This window comes from Macrobrachium nipponense, chromosome 43 (assembly GCF_015104395.2).
Source record: "Macrobrachium nipponense isolate FS-2020 chromosome 43, ASM1510439v2, whole genome shotgun sequence".
NCBI classification, from domain to species: domain Eukaryota; kingdom Metazoa; phylum Arthropoda; class Malacostraca; order Decapoda; family Palaemonidae; genus Macrobrachium; species Macrobrachium nipponense.
This window is the reverse complement of record NC_061104.1, coordinates 19,457,253-19,474,752: the sequence shown is the minus strand read 5'-3', so window position 1 is coordinate 19,474,752 and position 17,500 is coordinate 19,457,253. Positions and strand designations below refer to the sequence as shown.

Genomic DNA, 17,500 nt, shown 5'->3' with positions numbered 1-17,500 from the left:
AATAATTGTTTAAAAATATCATAACAGCAAATTGTAGCAGGCTTTTGAAGTCAGCGTTACGCTAGTAACGGTTTTTATAACCGTGGCTTTTATGCGATCACTCTCTCTCTCTCTCTCTCTCACACACACACGCACGCGCGCGCGCGTAAACTGCGTAAGTACGAAGAAAAACTAGTTCGACAAGTAAAAAGAAATTTGTGAAAACAAAGGATAAAGAATTATGATAAAGACCAAATGAATCACAATGAATATCAAAGCTATTTCTCTCTCTCTCTTTCACGAGATAACTGTTGTACTAAGAATATCACACGTGCGCCACAAGAAAGCGGATCTGAAGAATAGCACAAGTATATTCTTGATGTAGACGTTGGTCGTAGAGAGTCTGGCGGTCCACACCAGACACCCTACTTCTCTCCCATAGGGCAGTGTCCCGTGCCGGCATAAGGCCGGCTGAACTTAAACGAACTACCTTCGTTGTGGTGTATTTATTCATTACTTATTTTTCAAATTTATTATTTGAGTTTTTCTAAGGCAACCTTGACTCGTACATAGTTCATTGGTTATCAGGCTTGCCTCACCTGGCAGGGGCACTGAGATCGATCCCAATGGTTGGGAAAACGTTTTAGACCGTGCTTGAACCAAACTATTAAACGTGTGCTGGTAGTGATGTGACCTATAATACCTGCAGGAATCAGATAATGATAATAAAACAGTCCGAGCCGTCTAATAATAACAATGGAAAAGGCTAAAAGTTCTCAGGAATCATTCCGCTCGAAGCTGTTTTAATTTTTATCGCGCCTCTAAGCTAGTACCAACGAACAGTATCACCAACCAGCTGCATCTCTCACACTACACGAGATCGTACCACGACCTGCATACATGGTCAATCACGCGTTCAGTCATCACGGGACCCCACTGCATTGCGTGGAGTTTCCTTTCCTCTTCCTGAACTTTCTCTCTGTCTAGCAGTCTCGGGCAGCTTCATGTTTTGCAGCTGTCCACACACGACAGACTTCTGAGCAAAGTTCCAGCCAATATGCTGGGGGGCCCGGCAATTGGCGTTGGAAATTGCGGCCGGGAAAATGAGGCTCGGAGATGCATTTGCTGTTGCTGTCTTGTTGGGTCTTCAGCTTGATTTGAATGATTATTATTATTATTATTATTATTTTGTTGCTGTTGTTGAACCTATTCGTATGACAGAAGCACACATTGACTTGAAATTCAAGCTACCAGAGAATATGGTGTTCGATCGAGAGACGACCGAAGGTAAAGAGAAATTCGGAATGAAATCAGTTATTATGAAAATATAAAGTAACATTATTATTATTATTGGTCTATCACAGTCATCCTATTCGACTGGGTGGGTTTTATAGTGTAGGATTCCTGGTTACATCCTACCTCCTTAGGAGTCCAACACTTTTCTCACTGTGCGCGGTTTCTAGTAGCACACTCATCTGCATGAGTTCTGGAGCCACATCTTACTGATGTTGTTGTCGTATATAAAAAAAAACTGTTATTATTGTTGTTGTTTTTCATGTTATGATAGGCTATGATGATATCAATATGTAGCTGGACTTAAGGTAACTATTTCTAGGAAGCTACGTGATATTCGCATAATTAATTTTAGAAATTTTATTTTGATTTCACAGGATTATTCCTTTTTGCCCATTACTGTTAATTCATTCCCTTTGGACTTTTCCCATAAGCTGTGTAACTTCTACATTTTCATTATTTTTCACCTCATTTAATTTTTAATAATATCGATATCGTTTTTGTAATAATAATAATAATAATAATAGATCAGCCAAACAAAAGCTGTGAATTTGTGGGACAACAAAAAGGAATAGGTACGTTAAAAATTCACCTTTATAATAATAATAATAATAATAATAATAATAATAATAATAATAATAATAATATATGCTTTTAAAAAGAATGACTGCTTTATAAAATTCGCAAATACAGCCATTCTTTGAACGGAATATGTCCGGAAAAGGGTCTTGTTCCAAAATAATAATAATAATAAATAATAATAATAATAATAATAATAATAATAACATAATAATAATAATAATAATAATAATAATCAATAATAATAATTAAGAGAATATAATAGTATGCTTGGTTAAAAGAATGACCTGTTTTACTAAAATTCGGCAAAATACAGCCATTCTTCTTGAACGGAACTTTGTCCGAAAAGGGTCTGTTCCAAAATAATAATAATAATAATAATAATAATAATAATAATAATAATAATAATAATAATTAAGACACCAAAAAGAAGCACTTTACAGGCCATTTCAATTTGTAAAACCGCATGACATCCCGGATCTTCTCGGTGGCTGCAAGTAGCGGGTTTCGGCAATCTCTCGTGAGCGGGCTGTGGGTGACATGGATGCTGCATACAGACGTGATCCATTATCTCCCCGTAGCAGAAATTCGCGTCCGTTAGTCGTCACGGGAATCGTCATTAATCGGTGCAGGAATTTTTCGTTTTGGCTTGAATTCCACGATTTAATTTACAAGTATCAGTCAGTGATATTTGCTAATTAGGTTATAGAGGTTAGTTTATAGACTATAGCTCATGTTAGTGTCATAGTTTCAAAGTATAGAGGAAAGAAAGTGAAAACCGGATGCGGAACTGCCTGCAGTATTCCCTGTGTAATTCGGCCACGCCTGAGTAAGGTGCCATCATACGGAGGATCTCTTTCCTCTATTCCCCTCCCCCCCTCTACGGCTACCTGTTGAGGTCCTCACCTGCCAGTAACCCTAATAAGAATCCGAATTTTCGAGGACTCCTTAAGATGTTTTGAGTCCATTGGAATAGAATCGACGCGGTTCCGAGAGTTCCGGACGAGCATAAAGCATCTGAATCCTTAAAAAGTTTGGCGAACGCATCGTGCTGCCATCTATCGGCGCCACACTCTCTCCCTTTCGTGAACTTATCGGGTTAGTTTGACACCCTTTCAGTGAAGAGTGTATTGCGCCCGACTTCGGTTCTCGAGTTTTGTGTTAATTTTGTGTTAATTCGTACACTTGATCGTTACAGTTTCATCTATCTCTCAATTTAAACACTTTCCCAAGGGAACGGATGCGAGGATTACGTTCGAGGACGCCGCAGTTCCAGGGAAATTCCGTCGATAGACCGAACGTCCATACTTGGGGGGAATTTCAATTCCCAGTAGGTCTAACCAGGTGTACTCTCTTCAGCTGCATCGTGAGTATATTATGTTCATTGTATTGTCATTACAACTGTATATTTTAAATCTGACGCCTTCATTTAATCGTATAGAGGGCCGTTAAAATCTCACAACCAGTTCAGGTGTCAAAAATGTTGGAAAATCCGTAGACAATCGGCGCGAGTTTAGCGGTGACTCACTCGTGTGGGAGTGTTCAAGGTTTTGACTCGTTTCATAGGCCTATGTAAGATATGACTTCGTTTATTAACCTGACGGTGTTGAATTTAATTAAACAATAATGCAAAATCACTGACTATGACTGACTGCCTTAAAGAGCAGCGTCGTTGGCATCAATGTCTTTCGGTCCGAAAGCCATCCTTGTGGTACGCCACCTTATAACGAACTAGGCCTACGATAGAATGTTATCTTGTTTATCCTATCGCATGGTAGACTATAGGATTTGGTAAATATGCCAGACCTTGAGGATGTTTGTCTGCGTTTTATGTTTGCTTTTAGGCTTTCGTATGACATGTTGGGACTGGAAGAAAGGGGAAGTTAAAATTACTAATTGAAGCTAGTAGTTTCAGATGCATGTTAGGCCTAGTCGGAAATTCAAGTAAAATGGTAGTAGCCTAACCAGTTACAGAAACACTTCGATTTTAGAATTTCATAGGCTTTTGAGTCAGGCGTGGCAAGCGTAGCCAACCAGATGAATTGTAACTTATCCAAATTTAAATGGCAATATATATTTAAAAGACCCATGGGACAGTATAGGAGAAAAATCAGAAATGTGGTTACAAGCCTCAGCCTTCGCCAGTTTTTCGCCGGCAATGTCACCTATTACTTGTAAATTTAGCCCTTAATTCTCTTTATATTGTTGTTTTGTATACCTTATGTATCATAAACCTCTTTACCTATGTTTTAGCTATGTGTCATTGTTACCCGTTTTCTTTAAATAATGGCATTCCTTCCTGTACAGTGGAAGCAAGCTTTGTTCATTAGTGACTTTTTTATGTTTGTCCATTATGAATGCCTGTAGGCAAGTGTTAAAATTTTAAAGCCAATTAAAGTCAAGCTCAGTTTTAAGAAGCAATTTTTGTTTGATCAAGAATCAAGATTTTGTAAAGTTATGAACAGTGTATGAATAAAAATTGTTTATAAAAAACATGAAACATGGTAACTGTAACAGCCAACAACTGACAGGGTGTGTAATGTATGCCTAGAGCAGTAACTGAATGGAAGGCTTGTACAGTGGCCGCTCGGGCTATAATTTTTTTTAATTCCTTGATATTAACTGCATACTCTCTCTCTCTCTCTCTCTCTCTCTCTCTCTCTCTCTCTCTCTCTCTCTCTCTCCAGTCCTCCCCTTCCTCCCCATCTCCCTCTCCCCCTTTCTCTCTCTCTCTCTCTGAGGAAAGCAGCAGAACCGCTACTGAAAGCTACTATTTTGAATTTTACTCACTGACATTGTGCTTATCATTTTTTCCCATTCACTGCAACTCGCCACTGAGTAGATTATTCTGCGTTACATATTATCAGTATCGTCACTAATTTGATCACTATCACAAATAGTACATCCTGATTAAGCATTGAGGAATTTCAAAACACCTTCTCCCTCCAGCAGCTGGACTAACTGCTTGAGAGGGCAGTGCTCCCCTCACCTTTACATGCGGGCTGGCAACCACATTATCACCCTGCTAGCAAAATTAGAACTGCTTAGCACCACAGTTCCACATATTGTTTCAGTTCATTTGCTCTTTTTTCATTTATTTACAAAAACAAGAGAATGTAATAATTTTTTAAGTATTATTGATAATCTATACTTAAATTCTCATATCCATGTATATACTACTCTGCAGATATACACATGATTGAGACCATTCTTACCCATATCTCCAGTTTTGTCTGAAGGTTAAGAACTTATTACACCCTCTTGGCAGATGGTGGTACCATCAACACAGCCCAAAAGACCCAACACAGAATCACCAGTCTTAGCAATGGATTTGGTGTACACAGCACCCAGTAAAGGCTACAGTGGATTGCTGGACAAAGTACGTATCATGATACACCACAAAACACAGATAGTGCACTCTTCAGGTCTTGTCATATTTGGTGAATGTCATTTTGTTGGCAGGTGCTATTTAGAAATGGTTCCCAAAGTAGCAGAGACAAAGCACAGTTAAGACCAGAGTGGCAGAATTTCACAGAGGCCTTTTCCATCACAAGGTGTTTTGTCCTTCCAGTGTATATAGTTATGGTTGTACAGCACTGAGAATATAATTGTTCATTGTCATGTTTTGACCCAAGCAATGGCACCTTTCAGGGGTTAGTATACTGTCAGTACGCCTCACTTGGTGTATTGTAGGCATTACGAAATGATGTTTTCAGCATCCCTATGGGCCTTAGTTGCACCCACTCTGTAGCCTTTTACTTTGGGTTATAGCCTCATTTTCTTGAATTAAATAATCAAGGTGGCATAAAGTTGCTGGGCAGTTTTATTGAACAGAAATATTGCTTTCTTGAACCTCACAGAACTTTGGCAGTTGTGCAAGAACTACATGATCAGTGCCTTCCATGGATCATTTATAATGATGTTTTGAATGGCATTAGGGTAGTAAAGCTCATTCTGGAATTCCTATGATCACCTGAACTTCCTCTTTGAAGATGACAATAGCCTTCAGATCAGGGAAGCATTTAGCCAGATGTATCCATTCCCCATTTCCAGTGTTTGTATGGAGCCATTTTATCGTTTTTGTTTTCCTTTTCTTTAGCAGTGACACCTTTCAGCCCAACTTGTCTCCTTTTATTGTCTGTTGACTTGATTGTTGACTTTAATATGAATATAGTGTAGCTTAAAGTAATTTAGTGATGTAATTTTGTCATATGTCTGGATTTTATTATTCAGAAGATAAAACCATTTCATATGGGAAAGCCTACATGGGCAATATTGAAATTCAGTCCACTAAAAAATGTGTTCGTTTGAAAGAATTTACCAAAGATAATAGAAAATATAGAAAGAGGAGGTCAGTAGGGATGACCTGAATGAAGTGTTTGTTAATGAGAATTGTAAATAGAACACGTTAAAGTTACAGGCTTAATATACATCTAAGTAAGAATAAACCAAAGGGTGTAGATGAAACGGACCAGGAGGCATTGTAGGTGGAGCAGAAGGAATTTAGCAAAGGACCCTTACTGCTGTATCATCTGCATGTTACTGCACACAGCACATTAATTATAATTATATTGGTCAATCCAGAGCTTCCAAGATATTTTTTTATAGTTTCCTGTATTAGGTCTTTATTTGCCAGTCGTATTTTTCCATCAGAGGCCTTTGGGACTTAGCATCTTGTTTTTCCCATTTTTTTCCTTCTTTTTTTTCCCTTCTTTTTTTTCCCCTTTTAGTTTTTTTTTTTTTTTTTTTTTTTTTTTCCATAGACAGGTAACTTTTTGGTTTTGCTTTTATGAAAATACAAATGATGGCCTTTTATGCAGGAGTATTCATGATTGCAAAACTGAATCAGTCATTGAAACTTTGTAACAATTTAGGTACCTGGTGTATGTGAGTAGGAGGAAACCCCCTCTTGCCTGGAGTTGGCAAACATTATTGGCCACCATCAGGTGAGGACGTCTTGCAGCACTTGTGTTGATCACCAAGATTTAACTTGTTTTTCTGTTTCTATATGTGTGGTGATTTTTCTTGTGAAAGAGGGTATGCTTAAAAAGAATGAACAGAGTTGGTATGAAGGACATGAGCAAGTGTGTGGATGTCTCATGGCCTTGTCTGTGAATCCCTACCAATACTGTTCATTCTGTAAGAGTAGGACCTGCAGTCCTGATCTGCTCTCTGAGAAGTGTGCCAGTTGATCCCCTTTTCATTGGAAAAATTTTGTGAACAAGGATGAAGGTCAAAAAAGCTTTTGCTTATGTTTATGGGAGGAATAATCACCTTTTGACACCACCAGATCTTTATAGTTTCTTCTTTTCCCCCGAGATCTCACACTTGAGCCTGTCTTCCTGCTAGCCTTAGCCCTTGATAAAGCATATTGGTGGGTTGCATGGCCTTTATTTATATTGCCCGTATGGTGGGGAATCCCTTGTTATTCGTCGTTCATGAGTTTGTGGTGAAGGCTTATAACTTGTCAGTCTCTGATGAGAGATACAATTGTTTCTCAGTTCCTTCTTTCTTATGTACTTCCTCTGAGGCAGCAGTGCAGGCCAGATAGATGCTGGAATGGGTGCAGATGTAGATAAGCTACACATTCAAGCATCTGAGTCTTGGACCTTTGGCCTATAAGATGCAGTAGACTTTGCTCTCCCGGTTAACAATGTGAGATGAGTTGGTGGTAGACCTATAATCTGAACCCACGAAGCTGTTGCACAACTTGTCCCTCTTTGTAGGAGGCAAACCTGATTCTTTAAGGTTTACTTATATGAGTGAGATTCCAGACACTGCTTACCTAGGCTCAGGGTCTTATTGCTCTGGCATCCCTGTGTCACACCAAATGGACAGTTGCAGGAGTAAGCACTCCCTAATCCTATTTTTGTAAGAAATCCCAAATTTTTAAAATTCTTTCTGTTATTTGTATTTTTTCTGAGATGTAACTAGAGTTTTTTTTTCTGAGTATACCTATAACTAGAGCCTTTTATTATAATCCGTCATCAACCACCCCACTTATTCCTTGATGCCGAAGGAATAAGTGTTAGGTAATTGCAGAAAATTGTTGGTTGTCCCCCCACTCACTCATCTACCACCATCTATCATATTAACAAATTTCAGACTAATTTAAGCTCACCCTGGAATCCTTGATATCAATCTTTGTTTATTTTTTATTCACAAAACTATTTTGGTCCCCTTGTTGTTAAAAATTTTATTGTTTTTCCCGACAGTTGGCAATACAACACCCTTCAGACTGCCATTTTAAACATTTACAGAAATAAGTTATCCTTGGGTTGTTTGGTCTGTTGATTGCTTCCGTCTCAGTGACATCAATTATTGAGTCATAATTTTTTTTTTTTTTTCCTTGATTTGTATGATCCATTTCTATCACCACTCATGTCACTTGCTTTTGGAAGTTGGACTTATTCCGTTTTCCTTCACTTTTTAATCTGCCTGCTTCAGGCTTGGACTGGGTAAGGACATGGGTTTGTTTAAATTATTGGTAAGTTTCTTTGGCTGTGTTATATTCATAAACTAATGTTATTGTATTTTGAATCTGCATATGCAGTTCATGGTAGTCATTCAAGGACATATGAATCACAACAGCTGATTTTTCCATAGGTTACTTGAGGACAAGTTATGAAATGCTTATAATTTTGGTATTGAATGAAAACATAAGCAGTTTTACCTCTGCAGTTCCAGAAAATAGGAATGGGAATTATTATTCCTTCTGTTACCCAGGAATACAAGTACTACTATGTAAAATGCAATGCTACCTGTCATGCATTTTCTGTCACATTTCAACCTGTTCTCTCATCTTTTGAAGCTATTCATCGTTGTTCTATTTGTCAGCCATTACATTCCTACTAATTATCTTAGCGCTAACATAAGACAAAGTGGAGTCATCCTTTTGGTTTGATTTAGCATACATTTTAAGGTCAGCTATCAAGTTTATTTTGCATCAGAATTAATACATTGATATTGAAAGTTGACAGGTCTTGATATTTTGATAGCATTTTACATATATAGATTAAATCAATTGTGCAAACTTACTATATTAAAAGTTTGTTGGCACTGTGCATTCTAGTGACAGTTCTGGTAGGTGGATTATAATGGAATCATTTGTTAATGAATCTTAATAACCAAAAGATGTGTTGGCAATGATGATTATTGATAGTTTTCTTTATTTTACACATTTCAAATATTCTCCACCTTACTTCCAAGTAGTTTCTGCTAATTTCAATTTACAGTGTATGTAACATAACTTCTTTTTTTTTTTAAATCAATTGTGTTCAACAGTTAGTTGAATACAATTAATACTATTCAGTACTGTCTTTCAGTTTTGCAAAAGCCAGCGCAGTTTTTCGACGCGTTATGTAGTGCTTTTTATTATTGGATTTTTTTTTTTTTTTTTTTTTTTTTTTTTTTTTTTTTTTTTTTTTTTTTTTTTTTTTTGAGTACAGTGGCCTAAATGATTCTGGCAAAATCAAGTTTTATAAATTAAATTTGCATGTGATCGTGAGTCAGGGTATCTCATGAATATACCACCTTCAGAGATTGCTGGTGTAATGAGGCTCTAGTAATTTCCTATGGTTTTTTGGTGTTGATTAAGTGAACCATTGTTTTCAGAGTGGCAAGGAATTTCTTTCAAGATTTGCCAAATCTTTTTACAGGTTAGGCTAACCCGTAATTGGTCATAGAGTGTAATGAGTTAAGGTTGAATTATTTAAATCAACATTTGCAGACCTTGTGATAAAGACGAAAATGTTCAATGTAGGGTAACAATGCTACTTGATATTGGGATGAGAAATAAGATTTAATGATGCCATTCTTTAGCTGTCCTGGTTTATCTTGCCACCGGATGGGATAGTTTGACTTAAAGATGACTGGATACGATGGCTGTTTCTCCTTCCATTCTCTATGGATCTTGTTTTGGTGCATTCTCCAAATTCTTTGATATGGTCATTGGATTAAAAGGGGAACAATAATGACCATCTGCTTATGCTGAGGGAACCAAGTTGCATGCACTCTGTCAGCGTTAATACTTAATGGAGCCATCCATTTCTATATGATGTAGTTGTAGATATTGGCATTTTAAGCCATACGTACTTGTAATTAGATTGGTAAAATCAAGATACTTTTAGCATGAAAATTAGCCTGTAATTATTGTGTTGATGGACCATCGTATGGCTTGCAGTTTTTTTCTTTTTCCCTCTCCCAATATTAGGAACAGCAACCCTAATCTTTCTTATTTATCTGGGACAAGGAAGGCATTTAGGCATTACCTACCCCTCAGTTCTAAATAGTGTGAGGTTGCTAACCTCCATCTCAAGCCCCCACAAACAAATCTTTGAGCCAATGAGTCAACAATTGCTATTTTTTTGTGGTCAGTTCTCCAGGTACTTACTACAGCCAATGTTGCTCAACTTCTGGCATGTTTTTCTGTTGGTAGGTTGAAATGTTTCCTTATTTCTGGCCATGTCCACGGGGTCTTGCTGTCAAAATACAGTGAGACAATACACAGTAGCTTCTATATTAATACAGTATTCTACCCTTGTATCTTGAGCCCTAGCCTCTTATGCACTACTGATCATTAGAACCAGTTACTTTTCATAGCTGTTGATTCATGTTTAATAAATTTTCATCTTGGGAATGGATGGTTGTGCTAGGTACTGGTATTTTTTAGGTGCACTTGTGGTCATGTGCTGGGCTGCTTTATGTTTCAGCGGTTTTTGGCTAAAATTCAGATTTTGTGAGAAGTTTATGAATATGTCAGTTATTGAGGGACGTCTGAAGGAGTTCGGGGCGTACAGTGAAATAACTTTTACCTCCTACCAATTGGAGTACCTTATGATATAAGTATTCTAGACACTTCTTGTAGTTGAGGGTGTTTGGTCTTGACCGCTGATTACAGGGTAAGGTGTAGACACTTTTAATTAATTTTATGAAATCAGAACATCATTTAGCAGATTTGAAATTTTTCCTATTTTACAAATATGAATATTTTGAGGCTGGGAATGTCATGGTGTAACGGTAATATTGTATTGTATACCAATGCTCTATTCCATGGGAAATGCTCTGTTTGAGGTAAGAGATGTAATGCCTTGATTTTTTTAAAGTATATGTTAACTCTGTATATTTAGCTAATTGATTGTAACATACTGTACACGTATGCTGACATCTCCAAGTGTTTATTTTGATTGTAGTTTATTGGGTTTAAATAGTTCATTTAAAAATAAGTTGGTCACATTTGCGTTATTCTGGAATTCAGCGTTTATTGCACTTTGCTCTTACATCTTGAAGTATTAATCTTATACCATTATTATATAATTACTCTTGATCGCGAAAGTGACTCCTGTAGATGTGCCATAATTTGCTTAGGGACAAAGTCCAGTCAAGGAAAAACCAGCGTATCGCATAGATCTTCCGTACGGGGGTTAGTGCCATCAGTGCACCTCTTGCTGTGCACTGTAGGCATTACTTAGGGTTCTTTTCATTACCCTTTTGGCACCTAGCTGCAACCCCTTTATTCCCTTTACTGTCCCTCCGTTCTTATTCTCATTCTGCCATCTCACTTTCCACCCTCTCCTCGCAATTGATTCATAGTGCAATTGCGAGTTTTTGCTCCAGTTTCCGTTTGAGCACTGAATGGCCTCATAGGTCCCAGTGCATGGCTTTTGCCCTAAATTCTGGAATCGTAAAGATCATGTAATGGCGTTCAGAAGAGGGTGTTTATCATCGAGCTCGCCTGTTGTGATGATGCTTGGAGTAAGGACTATCTCAGCTCGGAACTCCTCCTCGTGTTGTTTACGTATGGGGCTGTTGACGTAGTAGTAGGAGTAGGAGGGGGAGGAGGGAAGGAGGAGGAGAACATCCCGAGGCTCGGCGTCGCGGAGCTGTTGTGGAAAGCAGCTGTCAGCTATGGTTATTCTTAACGCCTCGTTTTCACTGACATTCCAGTGGGTCTGGTATTTATTCGATTGCCGCTCGTTTCTTCCTTTCTATTACTGTATTGCGTAGCGTTCTTTACTTCATTAAGCTGTAAGTACGGCAATTGTGGATGTGATTGTTTATGCATCTTATCGGTTGTTTTTCCGTTTACATGTAATGAGTTGTTTATGTTTAATGTAGTTGATCTTAACCAGGTTAAACTGGACTTCTGTTACCGTCAGTCATTAATGAGTTATTTATTGCTTCATTATGAATAGGTTTAAACTTTTTTTTCGTCAATCGCTTATTTAAGCTTTCTGCATCAACCAGTTTAAAAAAAGATTGTTTTTATTTTGTCAATAATCGCTCATTTAATCGTTCTATATCAACCAGTTACAACGGTGATCTTTTCACAGTCGGTCGTTAAGGATTTTATATATTTATTTCTTATTTCAGTATGAATGCATTGAAACGGAGTCTTGTCATTATTTATTGGTTCGCTGTTAACCAGTTTACACAAGGACTCTGTCACTGTCAGTTAATGATTATTTAATTATTCAGTATGCCTCGCTTTGAGCAAGATACCTGCCATTTGTTGAACTTCATGTTCAGTATTAACGAGCTTCAACAACATAGAAATGAAGAGCAAAAGGTGAAAATCTTCACCATTTAATGTTATGATGGATTAATAGCCATACATAATGCCATATTATATATTTTGTATATGAAAATGCACGTAGAATACCTACTTAACACAACAACTAAGGTGAACTATGACTCATCAGTTGAAATTTATGTAATTATTCCAGATTAACTAGTCTAAACAGGTATATAGCTATTCTGTTTATTGTCGGATTATCACGGTAATCGTTTAATTGGTTTAATTCGCCAGTTTCAACAAAGGTTCTGATATTGTGAGATCTGAATCATTTATTCATGTACTAAGCCTTATCCATTTTAAAGATCCTTTTTTATGATTGTCGTCATTAATCGCTTAATTGTTCCGTATTAACCAGTTAAAATGGGATTGTGTCATTGTTTGTTGATTAATCTCTTTTTTTTTTTTTTTCTACTCATTTTAACTAGCATGTGATTCTAGATTTAGCTGTCCCTCGGCCATTGCGGGTTCTTGATCTCTTGTTGTCTTTAATATCAAGATTAAACACGGCCTCTGTTATTGCTCAGTCGTTAATAATTGTTGATTACCGTGCTCAACATTTATCTCTTTATTTTCGATCAAGCACCACCCAAACGAATACATTCAGACTAGCAGTATTGAGCTTAATTTTTTTTTTTCAGTTAGCTATCAATTTAGTTAGTAATAAACATTATTAATTGTGCAAAATTTTCAGATCATGTACAGGATATTAATTCGTACTGTTGTTGACACACACAAACATCAATTGGTTATGAAAGGTGATATGGTAAAGAAATATATTTATTTCCATTGGCAATCTCATATTAAATGACAATCTCGTTAACAATAACAGTAACTAGAGAAGGTAGACACTTTTCGTAGGAAAGTAGAGCTGTCCCGCAGACAAGATTCTTAGCATTTGAAAATAGGCTCTCAGAAGAATGTCATGGATTGATTGGAGGGACAGGATATCAAATAACAGAATTAGGGAAGTATGTTAGGTTCTCACGGTGGAAGTGGCTAGACCAGTGTTTCTCAACGTGGGCCATGAGATTTTTTTCAGGGGCCATTAATATACCTTCCCTAGGCGTATTAAGGTGATGGACGGAAGGCGGGTGTGTGTGGTGGGGGGGGGGGGGGGGGGGGGGGGGGGGGGGGGTAAGAACTCAGAGTTGGCATGGAGGGGCCACAACAACTTGCACTGGATTGAAGGGGGCCAGCCACCAGAAAAAGGTTGAGAAACAGTGGTCTAAGGCCATGTTTATAGAAGACAGGGAATAGTATGAGACACCGGGGTAGGTTGCCCTTGGTAGACAAGGGAGAGAGGTAGGCCTGATTTAGACGTGTGGTTTAGGGCAGTGAGGGTTGGGGAGGGCTGGAGGAGTTGGCCCAGGACAGGATGTGGAAGCGGGCAGAGTTCATCGAGGACCTATGCATCCCCGTGGGTGCCACAGGAAGTGATTGGTGGATTGATGTATACCTGTATATTATGGACATTTATATATGTAATGACAATCTCGTTAAAAGTAATAGTAATGAGACGAATCTCATGATGGAGAACTTAAAGATTTTTCGCAAGAAAACAATCACTGACAAGGGTCATTGTTAACGAAAGATTTTTTGACTTTAGTGCAGAGAACCGCGTGCGATTCTAGAACTGAGAAACAAAAGCAAGTATACTGATCCCGAATTAAAAAAAAAAAAAAAAAGAATAATGCCTTTTTTGAATTTCGATAACTTTTGCAGTTCTTAGGTTTTGACCAAAATAAATAGCCTCTGCAGTTCTCGAACTTAAAAAAAGAAAACGAAATAAATAGCATCTGCAGTTCTCGAATTTAGAAAAAAAATATCCTCTGCAGTTCTCGAATTTAGAAAAAATGAATAGCCTCTTGCGTTCTCGAATCTTTGAAAAAAAGCCTCAGTAGTTCTCGAAATTAGAAAAAAATCAATATAGCCAGCAATTCTCGAAATAAATAGAAAAAAATAATATCCTCTGCAGTTCTCGAATTTAGAAAAAATGAATAGCCTCTGCAGTTCTCGAACTTGGAAAAAATAAATGGCCTCAGCAGTTCTCGAAATTAGAAAAAATCAATAGCCTCAGCAATTCTCGAATTTAGGAAAAAAATAGAAATTATAAATGGCCTCAAGTTCTCGATTCTAGAAAAAAAATAAATAGCCTCTGCAGTTCTCGAATTTAGGAAAAAAAAATAAATAGCCTCTGCAGTTCTCAAATTGAGAACAAAAACAATGGAACAGTTCATGAATTTATAAAAAAAAAACTCGCACGAACATGCATTTGCACTCATTTTTGCTTTTCGGAGCAAATAGCATACGCAGAGACTGTCTTCAAGAAAATAAAATAAAGAAGTGGGCGGTTCTGAAGAAGGAGTTCAGTTTCGGCTGTGGAGGGGTTGGTCCAACGGGAGGAGGCAGGCAGCAGCAGCAGCGGTAGAGAGAGAGAGAGAGAAGAAGGAGAGAGAGAGAGAGAGAGAGAGAGAGAGAGAGAGAGAGAGAGAGAGAGAGGGTTCGCAGGTGCTTGGCAGGGCCAGTTAGAGCCACCGCGTCGGTCCGAGTGGGGCCTCCATAACGCTCCCACACTCCCGTCGTCAGACTCGCTCGGAGGAGGAGGAAGAAGAAGACTTTGGCCTAGCGGACGTTGACTTTCCCGCTGTCGTGTGTGTCTCTGCTGGCTGATGATGATGATGACTCGACTGATGGTGGTGTCATGAGTGCCCCTTGGACGTCGTCGTCTGAGTCTGTGTTGTTCCGTTCCCCGTGACTGGATCGCTTTCCATGATCCGGAGCGGAGCGAGGGAACTTGGGAACTCCTGCTGTAGTGTTTGATAATAATCGGCGCCTTGATAGTTTCGAGTCGAACTTTTGTGTTGCGCGGGTTTGGGGGTGGGAGTGAACTTGGCGAGTGCCGTCGCGGTCCGTCTTTTTATTTTTTTTTATTTTTTCGTTATTATTAATTTTATTTTTATTGTCTGTGTTTAAAAAATGTAGAAAGTTGACAGTTTCGTTTCGTGTTTAGACGGCTTAGATATTTTTCCCCCCATAGCTATTTAAGCGGACGTCTATTTGGTCTTTCAACTTTAGGTCAAAGTTTAGTCGGTAGTGATGTAGCTGCAGAGAGAAAGATTTGGGGTGCGTATGGGTCCGAGCGATCCCGTTGGGGTTGGCTGAACCCCCCTTGACCCACCCACCTAACAAAACTTTGTGTGGAGAGAGAGATACCACCAGTAGGATCCCCAAAATTCAGAAGACCAGCAGCATCACCGCCAGCGTCTTATCTCGTTTCATCTTCGTCGCCTTTTGGATTCACGGGGGAAAATGACCTTTGAAAAGTTCAGTGACTTGATCGTCGTCATCTCCTCCCGTGATTTGAGGATCGTCTCGGTTGTTTGACAACCAGACAATTTGAGTTTATGGGTGGAGCAGTCCTTGTTGAGAATTTGACAGTGAATGGACTAAAAAATCATCCCCTAAACAAAGGATAAAACCGTGTGAATGCCAGTGGCACGAAACATTGTTATTGTGTGTAACAGCATCCTCGTGGAGGAAATTGAGACCCACCTTTGTTCAGCTCCTACGAGAACAGAGTGCTCCTTTTTGTGTTTAGGATCGAAGTCCCCTCAAGATGTAGAAAGGAAGCTGCCGTGAAATACTGGGAGGTTCGTTTTAGCTATCGATCCAGGTACGTATTGCACATTCGCCTTAAAATATATATATATATATATAAATATAATATATATATATATATATATATATATATATATCATATATATATAGTATATATATATATGTATATATATATAGATATATATATATGTATATGTTATATATATTATATATATATATATCTATATATATATATAATATATATATTATATATACACATATACACAATATTATTATCGTAATGTCAGAAGATGAACCCTATTGATCTGGAACAAGCTCGCTATAGGGCTCAATGACATGAAATTCAAGCTTCCAAAGAATATGGTGTTCATTGTGAAGTAAGACGGAGTAAAGGGAAATGCAGAAAGAAGAATATTTTTCTAATAAAAAAGAAAAAGTAAATTAATGAATAGATGAAAATGTATTAAAAAGCAAAGAGAATAGCATTAGGGTAGTAACGAAGTCAGTATATTCGTGTAGTGTCTTTTTTTTTTCCCCTTCAACATTCTGTACGTATACCTCGGGCCAGTAACAGATCGATATGTTACGTAAGACTGACAGACAGGCAGACGTATTTTGCTCTGTTGACGCGATGCATAGTTGTCACATGTTTGTGGGACATAAATAATGAACAGATGCCTTATTTATTTTAGGATTTTTGTTAGTGGAATGATTAACTCTCTCTCTCTCTCTCTCTCTCTCTCTCTCTATCTTCTATATATATATATATATATCTATATGTCTATTATATATATAGATATATATATATATATATAATATATATATATATATATATATATAATCTTGAGGATCATAACACACGAGATTGCAGAACATTGGCAATCGATTATGAAATCGTTTAAAAATTGTTCGTTCACGTCCCTAAAGCGAACTGTTCAACAGCATAGCCTAAACAACAGAATAACCAAAGAAAGAAAAAAAAAGGGCTAGATTACAGAGTAGAAACACAAAATTTTATCAGCGTCGGATTTTAGGTGGTTAAGTATGCGCTTGCTGACGCAGGGGAGACGTTGATATGGCTTCCGAATGGCAGTGGCGGAGGGCTGTGGATGTTTAACCTGCCGCTAGCCACGCGCTACTACTAGAAGTTTTCTGTTTCAGAAACAATGGTTATGAAAATATGTTTACTATGGATCATTTTTGGGGGCGCCTCAGTGGCTTGATCGGTATGGTCTTGACCTGCCACCTTGGTGGCCGCAAGTTCGATTCTCGGGCATTCCATGGAGGTGTTAGACACGTGTATTTCTGGTGATAGAAGTTCACTGTCGACATGGTTCTGAAGTCACGTAAAGCCGTTGGTCCCGTTGCTGAATAACCGCTAGTTCCAGGCAACGTAAAATCACCATACAATTAAACAAACATTTTTTTTTTTTTTTTTTAGAAGGGCGGTTAGTA

The 17,500-nt window shown here is 38.0% G+C and overlaps 1 protein-coding gene across 7 annotated transcripts in view; it reads left to right on the top strand.

Annotated features, from left to right (window-relative positions):
• The first annotated feature begins 2,949 nt into the window (after positions 1-2,949).
• LOC135213543 (rho guanine nucleotide exchange factor 18-like) overlaps positions 2,950-17,500 on the top strand; it is a 1,147,377-nt gene continuing 1,132,826 nt past the window's right edge. For 5 of the 7 annotated variants that reach the window (XM_064247500.1, XM_064247499.1, XM_064247497.1 and 2 more), the window contains exon 1: positions 2,951-3,217. The gene's annotated coding sequence lies outside the window, so the exon portion shown is untranslated. Of the gene's footprint in view, positions 3,218-14,956; positions 16,101-17,500 lie in introns of those variants that run through there. The other 2 variants (XM_064247496.1, XM_064247495.1) reach the window with 2 other exon arrangements.